At 37.0% G+C, this 15590-nt stretch overlaps 1 protein-coding gene across 1 annotated transcript in view; it reads left to right on the top strand.

Annotated features, from left to right (window-relative positions):
- The window catches only part of naaladl2 (N-acetylated alpha-linked acidic dipeptidase like 2), a 795864-nt gene that overhangs the window by 447902 nt on the left and 332372 nt on the right, over positions 1-15590 (top strand). The window lies entirely within an intron of this gene.

Raw genomic sequence — 15590 nt, forward strand, 5'->3', positions numbered from 1 at the left:
CTCTGCCAACCACAGTTCAGGGTCCAGAGGTGTGTCACTGCTGTTATTTTCAACAAGTCAGGCAAGGATAAAGATGTTTCTGTTTGTGTTTCTGGTTGGATGTCAGATTGATTTGTGGCAGAAAGTAGAGTTCTTACAGTCATTTTTTTTTGCAGCTAGTTTATAAAACCGACAATGTGCTTATGTGCTAAAGAGGTGCATGGTTCAAGGTTGCTGTAGTTTATTTTATTTGCAACTTACGGTATTATCGAAGTGCATATGTGAACACATACTGTATGCACATCATGTGTCTTTGCACTCTCACTCCTCAGTGTTTCACCTATTGTTGAAATCATTGCTTTAGCATCGTTAAAACTAATGAAATGATTTTTATGGTGTTAAAAGGAATAGTTCACGGGGCACCCAGTAGCTCAGTTGGTGTTATGGATGCACCATGTGTAGAGGCTGTTTCCTCGCCGCAGCAGTCGCGGGTTTGGGTCCAGCTTCGGCCCTTTAATGCGTGTCGACTCCTCTCTCTCCCCCTTTCACACTATGTGTGTCCTGTCCAGTAAAGGCAAAAAAGCCCCTAATAATATCTTTTTTAAAAAAAGGAGGGGCAGTTCACCCAAAAATGAAAATTCAGTTATTATCTTATCAACTTACACTCATCTCCCAAACAGTTGAAGCAGATGGTAAACAGGATTCAAATGTTTGAAAAAATACATAATAAAAACACAAAATGCCTCCATACTTTCCATCAGAAATTATCCAAGTGTACCGAAGCCCCGACGTGTCAAGGTGACACATCACTGGAATGTTTTTAGCCATGTTGGAGCGTGTAACCTGTAGCTCCTAGTGTGGGAGCTGTGATCATGTATTAACACTTGCTCAAGACCGAGAGCTTGTGGTATCTGCACATCAGTGTTACATGCTACCCAGAAGTAGATAATGACTGATTTTTCAGTTTGGGGTGAACTATCCCTTTAAATTTGCCATAAAATTAAATTAGTATGCGTTTGAAGGAGTAGAAACACCCAGTCACATTTAGATTGGGATCTGTAGAGCACAAACAAGCACAGACAGCACTGTAGGTTAGGCTGAAGCTCACTGGAAAATCACAAGATGGACATATGTGTTACCAACATTCAACCTAACATTCATCCTGCTCCCACTTTTGTGACTCCAAACCTCTTTTAGAGGGCATGCCCTTGGTTTTGTAACCACTGTTTTCAGACAGCTTTTATAATACAGCAATAACTTTTACAACATAATCATAACAAACACAACTTTTGAACTCCAAAAGTCAAATCTTTTGACTGTCTGCACCAACTGACCCAGACTAGAAAAGGCTTGATCCAACTTGATCCATCTAGTCAATTGTAATGGTCCCGAATCAGAACTGTATATGATGGTGACAACAGGTGTCACCACCTTAAAGTTCACCCCAGTATCAAAACTAAATATTTTTCCTCCTACCTGTAGTGCTATTTATCACTCTTGATGTGGCGATGCTCAAAGCCCCAAAAAGCACTTTTGAAAAACTTCAAATGTAATTTTATAAGATTTTTGATTGAGATATTTTTTTACTACTGTAGAAGGCTGTAATTTAGTTAAATGTATTTGAAGGAACAGTTCACACCAAAATCATGGTGTGAACCCGTAGTGCTATATGTCAGTGTAAATAGTTAGTGTGAGTCGTACTCAACAGCAATGTCTTTTTCCAGAAATCATGACCTGGTTACTCAAGATAATCCACAGACCTTGCTGTGAGCAGTTTTACGCAGGAACTTTTTTCTTTCTGCCAAATTACACCTGCCAGTACTTATTTATATCAGACTGATATATTGCACTACAAGTTAAAGGAAAAATATGTATTTTTTATTTTGGTGTGAACTGTCCCTTCAAATACATTTGAATAAATACATTTGAATAAATAACTGCTTTCTATAGTAGAATAAAATATGCTAACACTTTCCATGAAGACCACATCTGTATTGGATTATGATGGCATTCAAAGTAAATTAATATGCATTCATATTGTTTCATTGTTGGTGTGAGGTAGAGTGTAACACATTTTCATGCATTTATAATAATAATAATAATAATAATAATAATAATAATAATAATAATAATAATAATAATAATAATAATAATAATGATAATAATAATAATACCAATACCAATAATAATAATAATAATAATAGTTGTAATAATAATAATAATAATAATAATAATAATACTAATAATAATAATAACAATAATGATAGTGATCGTAATACATTCTATTTATAAAGCACTTTTAAAAGGAACTCAAAGACACTGTACGGACATAAAAAGCAATATAAACAAAATTACAAGAATTTATAAGAATCTATGCTGCATCATTAGTGATTAATACCTTTCACTAGAATACTTTGCAAATTCATTTGAAAGACTTAAGTCTGACACTGTCTGACATCTAGAGACAATGTGTCAGAAGTCAGAGTTTTTAGCCACAGAATCAGATCACAGTATCATAGAGTGTTACCAAAAATACCTTTAAATTAAAACTTCGAATGAGTTATCTGAATCAAAAATCTCACAAAATTACACCCTTTAAACCAATATCATTGGAAGAAAGAAAGATGGAGTGCCTCTGAATGCAGCACTTCATATAGCACACATGCATGCTCTAAAATGAAACTATATTCTCTGGATTTAAATGGGTCACACTCAACAGGATCTTTTTTCATAAATAGAACAGAAGGAGATTTTTCCTTGGTAGGGTGCCTCAGGCCATCTCTTACAGACAAGAGGTAGTTCACACACATTATACATTACCCTTATTTAAGAAAAGAATTTCAGATTAGAACAACAGCAGCAAACTCAACGCAGAAACCATAAAAACCTCCAACATGCTAGATGCACTGTTAAACTTTTCCACCATCATTCAGGAGTATGAAGGTTAATGGAAGTCATTATGCATGTAGTCTGCCCACGCTCGCCAGCAGACACACACACACACTCACACATGCAAAGAAATACAGTCACACTATTTTTAGAGGGTTGTACTTCTCTGTATCCTGGGAACAGAGAAAGGGGTTGAAGGAGACGCTTGTTATTCCCTTGAGCCCCTGCCGGCCTGAGGGCAGATGAAAAGTTGGAGTGATTCTCTGAATACCAAGTTTCCCTCCTCTTTTTCCTCTCCCTCCCTCTCTCCTCGTTCTCCTTTCTCCGCTCTGCTCGATCCATCCAGCTGTCCACTCGTCGGAGTCTACCCAAAGGAGGGTCATAGTCATCCATCACCAGATTATTTCCTAGCTCCGTTCCTGCACGCTGCCTTGAATTAAGCGGCAGTTTGCCGGATCTAAACATGGCTTTCAGACAATTAAATATGGCGTTTTTGATGGATGGATGGCGGCCCAGAGCAAGTATACTGGGCTAATAAGTCCTGCTGTTGGTGGCATGGTTTTTCTGGTGCTGTGGGAGCCTTGCTCTGACACACACACACCTACACATACATGCTCAAAGACAGAAAGATCCAGTGAAAAAAGTAGCGTTATTTTCTCAACGTTGGCCATAGAAAGATGATGTGACCATGTTTGTTGTATGTAGTACTGCAATATGCAGATTCTAGTACATATTACACCAATTCTGCCATTTCTGTTCCCCCTTTAGGTGTAACAAAATTATGCTGTGTTATGTTTAAAGACATACTTGCATGCAGTCATGGTATATTAGTGGAGATTAATTTAGCTTGTATAGGTAGAGACAGTTGTATTTTCTTCCAAGTCATTTGGCCTCATTCACAAACAGAAATCCAATCTGTGCTAATACTGCGCGCAAAAACCCTGTAGTTAGAATTCAGGATTCATCAATATTTTCTTACCTTAATTCTTTCACGCAATAGACGGAAATGATGAAGGCCAGGCTGTCATATAAAATGTAAACACATACATTTTAACTAAATGCCGAGCGTATTAAAACCACATTCATTGAAAAAGGCTTTAATAGACAACATGGACACAAAATAATAATGCATGCACTTATTTATCTTTGGCCTTTCATTCTCATCAATTCCTGTCATAATTAACATAATTCCACAACAAACACCAAGTGTCAGAGTCCAACTTACAGAGGACTGTATGAGACTCAAATCTGCTTTTAACAATGGCTACTCCTTCCAATTTTTAGTGACTTAAAACTATTATAAGATTTGTTGTTGTTTTTCGTTGTTTTTGTTGTTGTTATTAACAGGGTACTTAAAATTCAGATTCTACCTCCAAGCAGGTGTTAAGATGTCATGTCTAACCTTGCTGAAAGAGACTGCAGCCTGTGCCTTCAGCAGAAAGCCTGTCAGAGACCAACATGTTTGAAGGGACTAGATATCGGCTGATCAGCTGTTTCTGACTGTCGTTACATTCAGACACTCACTGACGGTCTGACACTGGTGTGTGTGGCCTTAATATGTGTGCAGAAACAACTTCAACACTTTCTCCATGATACACCTCTGTAGAAACAGATTTCCTTGTAGGAAGGAGGAAGAGGGGACAGGCAGTAAGCTGATTACAGGCGGCGGTTACAAGCCTGTCATTTTAAAATGGTTCTGTTTACTAACATTTGTACATGGTGCTAAGTACAAAATATGCTGGTGTGCTTGTGTCATGAATCTGAGTTTGGCAGGCAGACTTATTTTTTGCACCGAGAAAGAACACTTACACATGCATGTTAATAGAAGAAGCCAATACTTCTTTCTGTCAATCAAACTTGCATAGACCACTTAAACCGAGACCTCGTCATGACCAAGACCAGAGTGCATTGAGACTGAGATGAGACTAAGACTTTGAGGGGTTGAGGCTGAGTCAAGACCAAGACCAGTTTGAGTTTCACCCTGCATGACACAGGTATACTAATATAGAAACTCATACCTTAGTGAGGAGGTGTGGTTGACCCCATTGCTAGGTGTGATGCATTCTGTTAACAGATGTGATTGGTTGTCAAAGACACGCCCTTTTGTGAGCCTGCAAGGTGTGGACACCGAGTGGAAATGAAATGAACTGCGTCACAATATGAGATTTTGAAAGTGCTGTTTGTGTGATCACACCGCTGCAATGTAACATTTGTTCAGTTGCAAATATTTTAGTGTTGTGCTCACTTTATTCTTGCTGTTATATCATTATTGCGTTGGTTGGAAAATGCATACTCACTGTCATGTAGTGTTTGGAGAATATTTCACCTACCTCTTTGTCTTGTTACCATTGTCTTCTCTGCTAAAGACAAGCTCTCTTGAGGGCTATGATCCTTTGTGGAAAACCTTTATCTTTACCAGAATCTAGTCTTAACTTAAAGTGGAAATTCTTAGAAACATTATCAATCTAAGAATTTTCTTAGAATTTCACCACTAGGAGCAACTCATTGAAGCATTGTGACAAGTGTCCCAGATTCCCATAAAATCATTCACAGAAAAGAGATGGAGATTCATTTTCATTCATGTTTTTTTTTCTAATATTTATGTATATTTGTAAGGGTAGCATGAGAATGTCTTGATAAAATAATCCAAAACACATTGCAGGAGTGAATTTTATATGTAGGATTTTTTCTTTGAGTGATCAAGTGCCAACATAAAGAGCTGAAATCAACTTAATCCTCTTAATGCAACACTCCTTTTTGTATAGAACATTTAATGAACATAATGTTAACCTACAGGCATGGTCTTGACTGGCCTTGAAATAAAATCCAGAGTCCTCTTTGTCTGAGACCAAGAAGAGGCCAAGAAAAGACGTGATTGAGTTTGAGACGAGACAAGACTTTCAAAAAGTAATTTCTACTTTTGTATATGTGAGCTGCATAGAAACTTACCTTTTTCTTAGGTAACTGTATAGAGATTATCCTGGAGTTGCATTTTTACAGAGCCAATTAGCTGTCATGGAGAAAAAATACTATTGCTTGCTGATAAACATGCTATTTTGTGCTCTCCAACTAATCATTTATGTTCCTTGAATTTGTAAATTGTTCTGTGACATTGCCCTCAAATTCATGGTTCCTGAACATCAAATAATTAAAGCCAGTATTACATGCTAGCAGTAGTATTGAATTTTCAAATTTTAATTCCTAAACCTAAATCCTAGAAATAAGTAATTAGAGATCAACTTGCACAAATGAACTACTAATTCTACAGCAGAATTTTTCAATATGATCATATTTTTTTTTTTCCCATGACACTTGGGTTCCATTCTGTTGGCTGTAAATGACCTTGGATATAATAAATCTAATTCTTTTTGAGAGCCCTGCAGTTTTGGAACTTCTTTTAAATTACTGATCAAGACATAATTTTAAAGGAAGGCATTTTGCAGTAAGTTTGTTGTCTGTGTAGTTTCTTTTATATTTTATCATTTCCCCTGAGTATTTATGAATGCCTGAAATTACTTTGCTCAAAAACAAGAAAGACAAAACCAATTTCAGTGTGGATTAACAAGTAGATTTTGTTTGGAGACTTGAAAGCTAATTCTTTTTGTCATACAGTAGTTTGTCCCTATTTTCTGGCTTTACAATTTTGATATTACCTGGAATGAGCATTGGTACCAATAAGGTCAAATAGAGGCTTTTGAAACAGTACTCTGAATTTAGGATTTTTTTTGTAAGAAAATCCAAGTGATATTTATTTGTTTTTCATTCAAGATTGGAAACTTTATTCTTGATATATATTGAACTGTAATTTAGTTACATGCTAGTGCCTTTCCAGCAAACTGCAGAGGAAGTTTGAGACCTGTTAAAGTGATTCCAAGTCTTATAAATCCTGTTTGCCTGTTTTTGTAACGAGTCAGAGACAGCAGCAGTCCAATGAAGAGCAAAGTGATTTGTCAAATTAATTGTTAGCTTGTGCAACTTTTGTACAATTGTATCAGAATAAAAAGTAATTGGCAAACGTGGACACTGTCTTTATATCAACACCACTATGCAGATAGCAGTAGTTAATGAGTGAGACAGGGAGTTATGATATTTTGTTACGTTGCTTTTTCATGGTTACACAGCGGCTCAGTCAGGGTAAATCAAGGGTTCATGTACACAGCTTAAAACCTAAACTGGACTGTGGGTGCAATGGGTTGTTGCATTTAAGTATGACTGACCCATCCCTCTATCGAATTCATGGCTGTAAGACAGAACGGATATGATTGGGTTTGATCCTGTTGTTGCTTTAGGGCAGTTTTTGAATGCTAATTGTATCCCAGCAGATGGTAATTTTTCTTCACACGTGTCTTTTGCAGTAGGAAATAATTTCATTTTGTTGCCTTTAAGGTTTAGTTTAAAAGTCAATTTGAATGTTTTAGTTGCACCTTTTCTTTTGGGTAACAGTGTCTACACAGAAATCAGGATACATCGTTATACTTTAGGATATAAGAAAAAAGAGAAAAACAAAAATGAAGAACTGGAATGGAAGGTTGAAAGTGACACCAGAGACAGATCCAGTTGTCAGAGGAGCTCACTGAGAGCACACTGAAAACATACACAAGAAGCATCCCAGGTGACTTCAACATCTATGAAGTAAAAAAAAAAATCCTCCTGGCACCATACACATTCACCAGAGGTTATTATTCATCAAGTGAAGCGAGAGAGCAGCCTCCCAGTAGAGCCACAGGACCATTTGGTCACAGCTGTAAGGACTGGAGGTGGAAATCAAAGATCTTTGCTTTTAGTTCAAACATTGGTTGTCTCTTGCAACCCTAAGAAATGCACGTGCATTTGTGCTCAAATGCAATATGTTGTGTACATAAGTAAGTCAAAGCATCATCTTATCCACCACAGTTCCTATAGTACCACAAAGGCTCTTCAGTATGGACAACAGTAGCATATGCAAATGTATTGCCTGAACTTTCCTGAATTCAGTAGTGCATTTAGTCAGCTGCTAGTCCAAGCTGTTTGATTTAGAACTAACATAGTTCTGTAACTTACAAGACCAATAAGTTTAGTATTTATGACATTTTGTTGTCAGCTTATGATTGTTCATGTAAGAGTAACTGCACTACTAAAAGCTACTGATCCAGTCAGTGATAGTGTAATCAGTTATTTTAGTTTTAAAATGCATTGTTACATATTTGGTTACACGTGCTGAGCAGAGCATAAGATGGAATCATGAATAAGTTGTCATCATGTAGTCAGTCTACTGCTAAATGGTATAAAGTTTAAGTCGATTTATAATACTCCATTCAATAGCCCCATCATCATCTTCTTCCGCTGTAAATGTAATACATTTTATAGCAAAGAATGAATAACTTCATGGGCTCTTTCATTTCCTCATAATTGCCCATGAAATTTTTATAAAATTACTGTAAGTTTCCTTCAAAGGGCAGTCATATGTATTTATTTTATAAAGAAAAAGCCATGGAATCATTAGCACTGTACATGCAGTAATGCCTAAAAATATGTATGGCTTGGTGTAAGCACTGTTTAAAATTCTACTACAGCTAGTCCATAAAACATTCTTTGAAAAAAATACAATGAATTCTAGATCATAAGAAAAAAAACAGACTCAGAAACTAACATATTACCAGCAGTTTATATTCTATGTAATTTTGCAAACTGCCCTTTGGTTTTCATGGAAAATAATGACCTCTGCTGTCATATATTTCATATCTACTTGTGAAAAAAGATTTCAGTTCTTTTCCTATTTTCTTGAATCTATTTTTGGTGTAAAAGGACAAATTCAATTCCCTTCAAATCCAGCTGGATGCAAATGACAAAGTGGAAGGTAAGCCTGGGTAAAGGCACAGACTTCATTACGTGACTCAACATCACAGCATCCAAAAGCTCACTGATGCTTTATAAATGCTCTCTTTTAAGCCTTCCAAGGCTGTGGGGAAAAGCCTCTGACTAATTCAACACAGCTATAGTAACGTACTTGTCCTCACCCCCCCTTCGCCCCCCGTCACTGTCTTCTTCTCCTTTGCACCTTTTATCTCTCTCCTTTCTTTTGGATAAATTCCCATCACAGTCAGTTGAAGAACAGTTCTTTAATTTTTAATACTCAAGACATATATAGTTATTACACATAGTAATTGAAAATCTATAAGTTCATGTGGCTCTGACAGGTTTTGGTTCTCCCTGTCATGGTTTATCATCAGATCACTGCACTCTCTGGCGACACTGACATGGGCAACTGCCCTCTGAACTCCCATTGAACACACTGGGCAGCATGCAGAAAGTTACACATATAGAACTGGCTTTACTGCAGTTCTGTGAGAAATACAGCCTGTTTCTAGTTTGTGTGCTCTGCCCTGTAACAAGCTTCACAACTGGTTTAAGGGGTGAAGAGCTGTAAAGAACACAATTTACTCCCAGCTGAGCCTACATCATCCATCAGCTATCGGGAGGAAGAGAAAATGGTGGCCCAGTATTGTGCTTTTACAAGTCTGCTGATTTTTGGAAAACTCACATATAAAATGGCGTACTCTTTTAAATTTCCCGTATTTATAAAAGTATTCCATCACCACTTTTTTTAACAAATGGAATCTCATATTTTTGACCGTGTAAATTCTATTCATCGTGGTCGAGGAGGAAGATTAATCAACATTGCTGAATTCACAGTCTCGTGGGAAATTCAAAGAATGAAACAAGGAAAATCACTAACCCCAAAAAGAGCACACAGGACATCAGAGGGCGCTCTCCCACACCTGTTGTCGGGTAATGAAGAGAAGAAGAGTAGCACCTCTAACCTATGAAGCATGAGGAGAAGGAGAGGCTCTAAATCACTTACGTTTTCATTTTACTTTTTGCAGATACTTCCCTTACAGAGTATGCACTCACTGTTGCATGCAGTATGCACAGTCAGGATGTACTACTTCTTTACAACACTGCTCCCTAATATTTGACCCTCTTTCTCATATATCTGTGTCCAGATAAAACAAATGGCCGTTCACCAAACTCAGCACAGATGGAGGTTGACCCAGAGAGTTCTGCTGTTATTAATTTGCAGTCTTTGACTTTTAATTTATATCTGCATACATTGTGGATTCTAATATTTTACATCCATTTAATAATCCCATAATATGCATTTCTCGGTTATCATAATTTTCATTTTGTTGTTGTGATAATCTCTATGATTATTTTGCTCACCTAAACAATTAATATTCCTTCCCAAATATTATCATTCGACTGATCATCAGTCACTTGAATTCGCTTTCATCTGCCATTGCAGCTTCTGTCAGCTGTTAATCCGCTGTCAAGATAAAACATATCTTCTGCTGCGCAGAGGATTGTGGGTAAGAACAGCCAAAAAAGCATGCTGGCTTGCGCACAGCAAAATCCAACCAGATGTTGTTGTTGTTTACAGGATAATGGTTTTTACATGTTTTACATGAAATGTTGAACTTATCTAAGTTACTAATCTTTTGAAAACACAGCCTCTTCTGTCTGCACTTTGCACATACGTGTGGTGTTCATTATACCACCAATTACTGGCCTGGCATACACACTACAGCATTTCGGTTGTTTTTGCACATGCATGTACACAAGGATGGTTCTCACAATATTATCATATGAACATGGATTTTTTTTTTTTAAATGCAAAGGAAAGACTTGAAAATTTTTAGTAGGGCCGTTCTCATCTAAACATGCCCTTAATTTTTTTTTTGCCATACTGTTATAGTATGGTAAGGATATTGGAATGCAGTAGATTTAGCTATTTTTTGTCACCTTACCTAAGGTAGGAGCTGTGTTCATTTTATAACTGAACTATGACAAAAAATGTTTGTCAATCGCCTTTTGTCCATGATGAAGAAAAGATGTTGACAAGCTTTAACAAAATCTTTGTTAATAAAATCAATAATGAAATGTATGTTTTCTTTTTGAGATTAGATGGGAGTAAAATGTTAGTAGCGAGCCATCAGACATTCAAATTGAGAGGAGAACAAATAATAAATTATCTTTAAAACGAATTAGAGAAAAGTTTTAAACTAGGGAGCTGAAAACGTCTGTGCAAGCATTTTTTTTTTAATTCATAGAGTCATGGGTTTGGTATGCCCATGATGTTTCGCTACCCTAAACAAGACTGTGTCTGATTGTGGATGATGGAAGAGCTGTTGTATGATTTGTGGAGTTTGTTAGTTGCATCAGTGGCTGTTACCAGCTTGCTCTGCTTTTTAGCCACTGATCCACAGTAGAGATTTTTTTAAGCAAAAATTTGCAGATATTCAAGTGATAATCATTAAGTGTGTGCTTGTAAATCATCTTTTAAACCTGTCAAAACTCTGCTGGAGAAAAGCAAGTTTGTAGATATGTAGTTATTTGTAGTTTACCCATATTAGTTTAACCTGATAGTTTGGCCCATTCTACATGATTAATTCATTCTTCATTTTTTGATAATTTGGGCTGTGTTTATGAACATGACAAATTTTGGCAAGATTGTCTCTTTTTGTTTAATCTTAGAATTTCCAGTTCAGCTCCTACAATAAGTCTAAAATACACTGTGTAAACAAAATTGTTACATTCATACTTAACAGTGCAAATAATGCACCACTGAAACCCATTCAAATGGTAATTTTTGATCTCACATCCATCAAAGAATAAAACATGCATTGTATTATTTCTGGGTGTCCTTCTGGGCTTTTGTGTTAGAATTTGTCATTTTTTTACTATTTTCCACCTGATTACATCAGTTCATCTTAAACCATAGTGGCATCATTTCAAAAACCTGGCATTTAATGCAGTTAAAATTATGAAAAGTATTTGATATGTATTATCAGGACTGATGTTGGTTAAAAGATTAACTCAATGAATGAAAGTAGGTAATAATATGTATGTATAATATTTTTTTAAAGCTTGATTTTGAAAAGCGCGTTTTGTGCATGAGTGATACGAGTGTGTAATATTACAGCTTGTCCTATGGGTTGAAGTGAAAAGACAAGTAATGAACAAAATGTAACTAAAAAGTAATGACTTTTAATTTACTTAAACTGAACTAAAACGTTTTGAATTGACTAAAAAAGACTAAAATGTGACTAAAACCAATAAGTATTTTCTGTCATAGACTAACCCTAATTGAAATAAGTGTCAAAATTAACACTTGGTAGGAGCATAATGCATCTCATGCAGGTGTGGTGCCTCTGGGCGACAGCTGACATCTCCACTGAGCCAGCCTCAGATTTAGAGTGAATTTGAGAGGTTAGAAACTTTACTCTTTGAGGAAAGATGTGATGTATAAAGTGCTGCCCTTTATCAGAAACTTCTGCTGTCAGAGAAAGAGGAACTAATGGGGTCATCCACTCAGCTCCTATCAGACTCATGAGCAAGGAATAAAAAAGAGGAAGACCTGGACTGTCAATCAGTTTTTGATAAACTGGATACTGCTCCTGTTGAAGCAGAGGACATTAGCTGGTCATGATTTGGTCAGAATCTCTCCTGAAAGGCCTCCTGTTGTAGGAAGATCTTAAGGCCCAGCTAGGTCCAGTCATTTTGAAACCTTTGTCGCAGAACTGAGCTGGTTTCTGGATGCCAAATGTTTGGACCAAAGAACAGAAGGACTCTGTTTGGAGCAGCACAATTTATTGTTTCCCTACCAACTTTAAAGATTTTTGACATCAGGAGGTAGCTTGATGGACCTCTGATGGATCTCATTGGAAGACAGCCCAGAAAGGTGAATGCACCTATTGGCTCAGTGGATAGAGCAGGTGCCTCATGTATGGAGGCTGTGTCCTCGCTACAGCGCCGTGGGTTTGATTCCAGCCTCGACCCTTTGCTGCTTGTCATCCCCTCTCTCTCTCTTCCCCTGTCACGCTCAACGTGTCCTGTGGAATGAAGGCATAAAAAGCCCAAAAGAAAATCTTTAAAAAAAAAGGTGAATGCAGGAGATTGTGGAGGAACCGGTGTGATAACAGTTCAACCCAATCGAAATTAATGTTGGTATTGTGTATTTCTGCACACCAGGGATGCATTACATTTTTTCACGTTACCTTATAGCAGATATGTTTAAACTCTACGCTTCAACAATGCAGTGGTTAACATATGGCTAGGTTTAGGCACAAAATCAGGCTGGTTATGGGGAACAATACTCAGTCAGTTTAAGTGGTTGGTTAGGGAAAATGACTTTGTTTTGGTGGCACCATTTCGGCTGGAAATGCAGTGATGACTCAGTTTATAAACAACTGCTTTTCATGCCTAAATCACAGATTGAATGCAGCGACATCGTGGTCAAAAAACAACAGCTTTCTGTTGCACTATTCTGGCTGGAAACTCAGCAACCGGTTGTTAAAAAGCATCATGTTTAGTGCATAATTAGCCACCGAAAAGGAAGCAATGACATAAAGCAACCAGTTTTGTTGTTTGTTGGTCTTGAACAATGGTTTACAGCTTGGCAGGCCTTTCGCCTAAGTGCCATGCAATCCACCTACTCCTCCACCTCCCTGATCGGAGCCAGAGGCGATGAAAACCCGTGTCTACTGCAGAGTCATTTGACCTGGGTGTGAATGCAGATCATACGCTTCCCATTGCATTAGATGTCAGCGGGTGTTAGCAGGGTTTTTGTGCAGTGGGAATGGGGCTAAAGTCAGCTAATACACTGTAATTTAAAAAATTTTGACTCCATATGTATTAAATGGGAAAATGTAACTTATTTGTGGTTTGCAAAAACATAAAATGCCAGCGTTTTCTCCTGGTGACTCGGCTTCTACATAAGGCTGGTGCCACGTGCACATTGAAATCATTACAGGAAAAAGAAAGTAATGTTTTCCTGATGATAAATGTAGTATCCTCAAAGCTTTTGACAAACTGCCAAAAAGTGAGCCAACAAGATACAGCAATGAAACTTAATGTTCCTCAGGCTACCTTGTGTAGTTTTTGTGGTGCTAAGCAAAGTTGCCTCTGCATGCAGGAGACATTCATTCATTAACATGTATTAGTAGCAATGAGAGGAATGCTCTTTATTGTTGTATTAATACCATCACACCTGGATTTACCAAGAACATGATAATACCAGGAAAGTTGCTACTTTATTTTCCTCACTACATCTCTGGTACTATATCCAAGGTACATGAGTAAACCCCTCCTCATTATATCCCATCCCCAGTAGCTGTAGCAGTAGCATGTCCCCTCCCTATTTACACCTCCTTACTTTCCATACCCATACCCCCTACATCCTCCAGGTGCACCACCCACCTCCCCAGGCATAAAAACACCCCTACATATACATCCAATCACACAAACAGCCCACGCTACCAATTATAAATAGGCCATTATAAATAGACCATTATGTATATTTCAGAAGTTGTACAGAAGGTTAGCAGTATGTGTGCATCATATGCATTTGTACATTCATAATCACAGAGTAAACATTTGCAGGATTTGCCTCCTCTGTGTAAACTGTTAACAGCCTTGTTGGAACAATCAAAAATGATATGTTAATGAATGATTAATGAGATCCCAAAAGAATAAACCATATAATAACTGAATTAATATGGAAGCCGTGCTATATTATCTGGCTTTTGTCGAGGTATTCACTTGTCTTTTAGTAGTGAATTATTAAATACAGAATGCAACTTTCTGTCAGGGATTCTATTTTTGCTGTCAGTATAGGCAAAAATGTAATCAGTAGTAAGATATAGTTGTTGGCAGTATACAGGCAGAAGTATTCTAACACTCACCTCCCAACCAAAAATATATCTTTTGCATTTATTAAACAGCTCTCCAGTCTAAATAGTGTCAAAATTAATATACAGGTTTTAAATTAACAAGACACTTGAGCTGCCTAATCCCTCATCAACTGCAATCATTTAACATAACAAGCTAAGTAATAAGATCTGTAATCAAGGTAATTAGCATTATTTAGAAACGAGTACTATGTCATCATACTTATCTCCACATAAATCATGGCTGCTATTAATATGAACTCTGCCTCTTAGAGCATAATGGAGTTCCTCCAGTTTCAAGAAAAAAATGTTTTTCCTCATTAATATGCAAATGAAAGCACATGTGCTCCAGAATCTAATAAAACCATCTCCTCTATAAGGCCAGCCTGCAGTGTGATTATGAATATTCTGCAGTTTCTGTCTGCACGGGAATTAATTCACAGGATTGTGACTAGGTTTGGCAAAAACACACAGACAGACACATCATGATAGCATAATGATTTTCCCATTTAAAGTGGTGGAGGTCTTCCAGTTGGATCATTTTTTTACTGTGTTAAACCGCCATGCCCCGTGAACAGGAGTTAAGACCATCCCATAAGTGTAGTTTAAAAATGTAGCTGAACCACATTATGCAGCAGCTTAGTGGCACTTCTGTTTCTTTTAACATTTTTTAGTGCTGTGAGTGTAACTCATATTATCACTTCTACTGCCACTTTAAAGTGCAGCAAGAACAACAAACAAAAAATTAAGCATTTTACACTTTTTAAACCGTACTTAAACCATACAAGTGCTATCATATCACACATTTATCTTTTTTATATAATGCACTTATTTTGTAATTTATTTTCCCCGATTTAAAAATCATTAGTCCACATTTGTCATTCTGTACATCCAAGCCACATACTAACAAGATGGATTAAAATCATTAAAGATTGTTTTTGTTAGTTTTGTATTGTCTGCCTTTTGATTGATTATGTATGGAGTAATGGTATGCAAAGGCAAGCAAAGGAATACAGT

This window comes from Plectropomus leopardus, chromosome 5 (genome assembly GCF_026936395.1).
Source record: "Plectropomus leopardus strain MGB_pleo_1.0 chromosome 5, ASM2693639v1, whole genome shotgun sequence".
NCBI lineage: Eukaryota > Metazoa > Chordata > Actinopteri > Perciformes > Serranidae > Plectropomus > Plectropomus leopardus.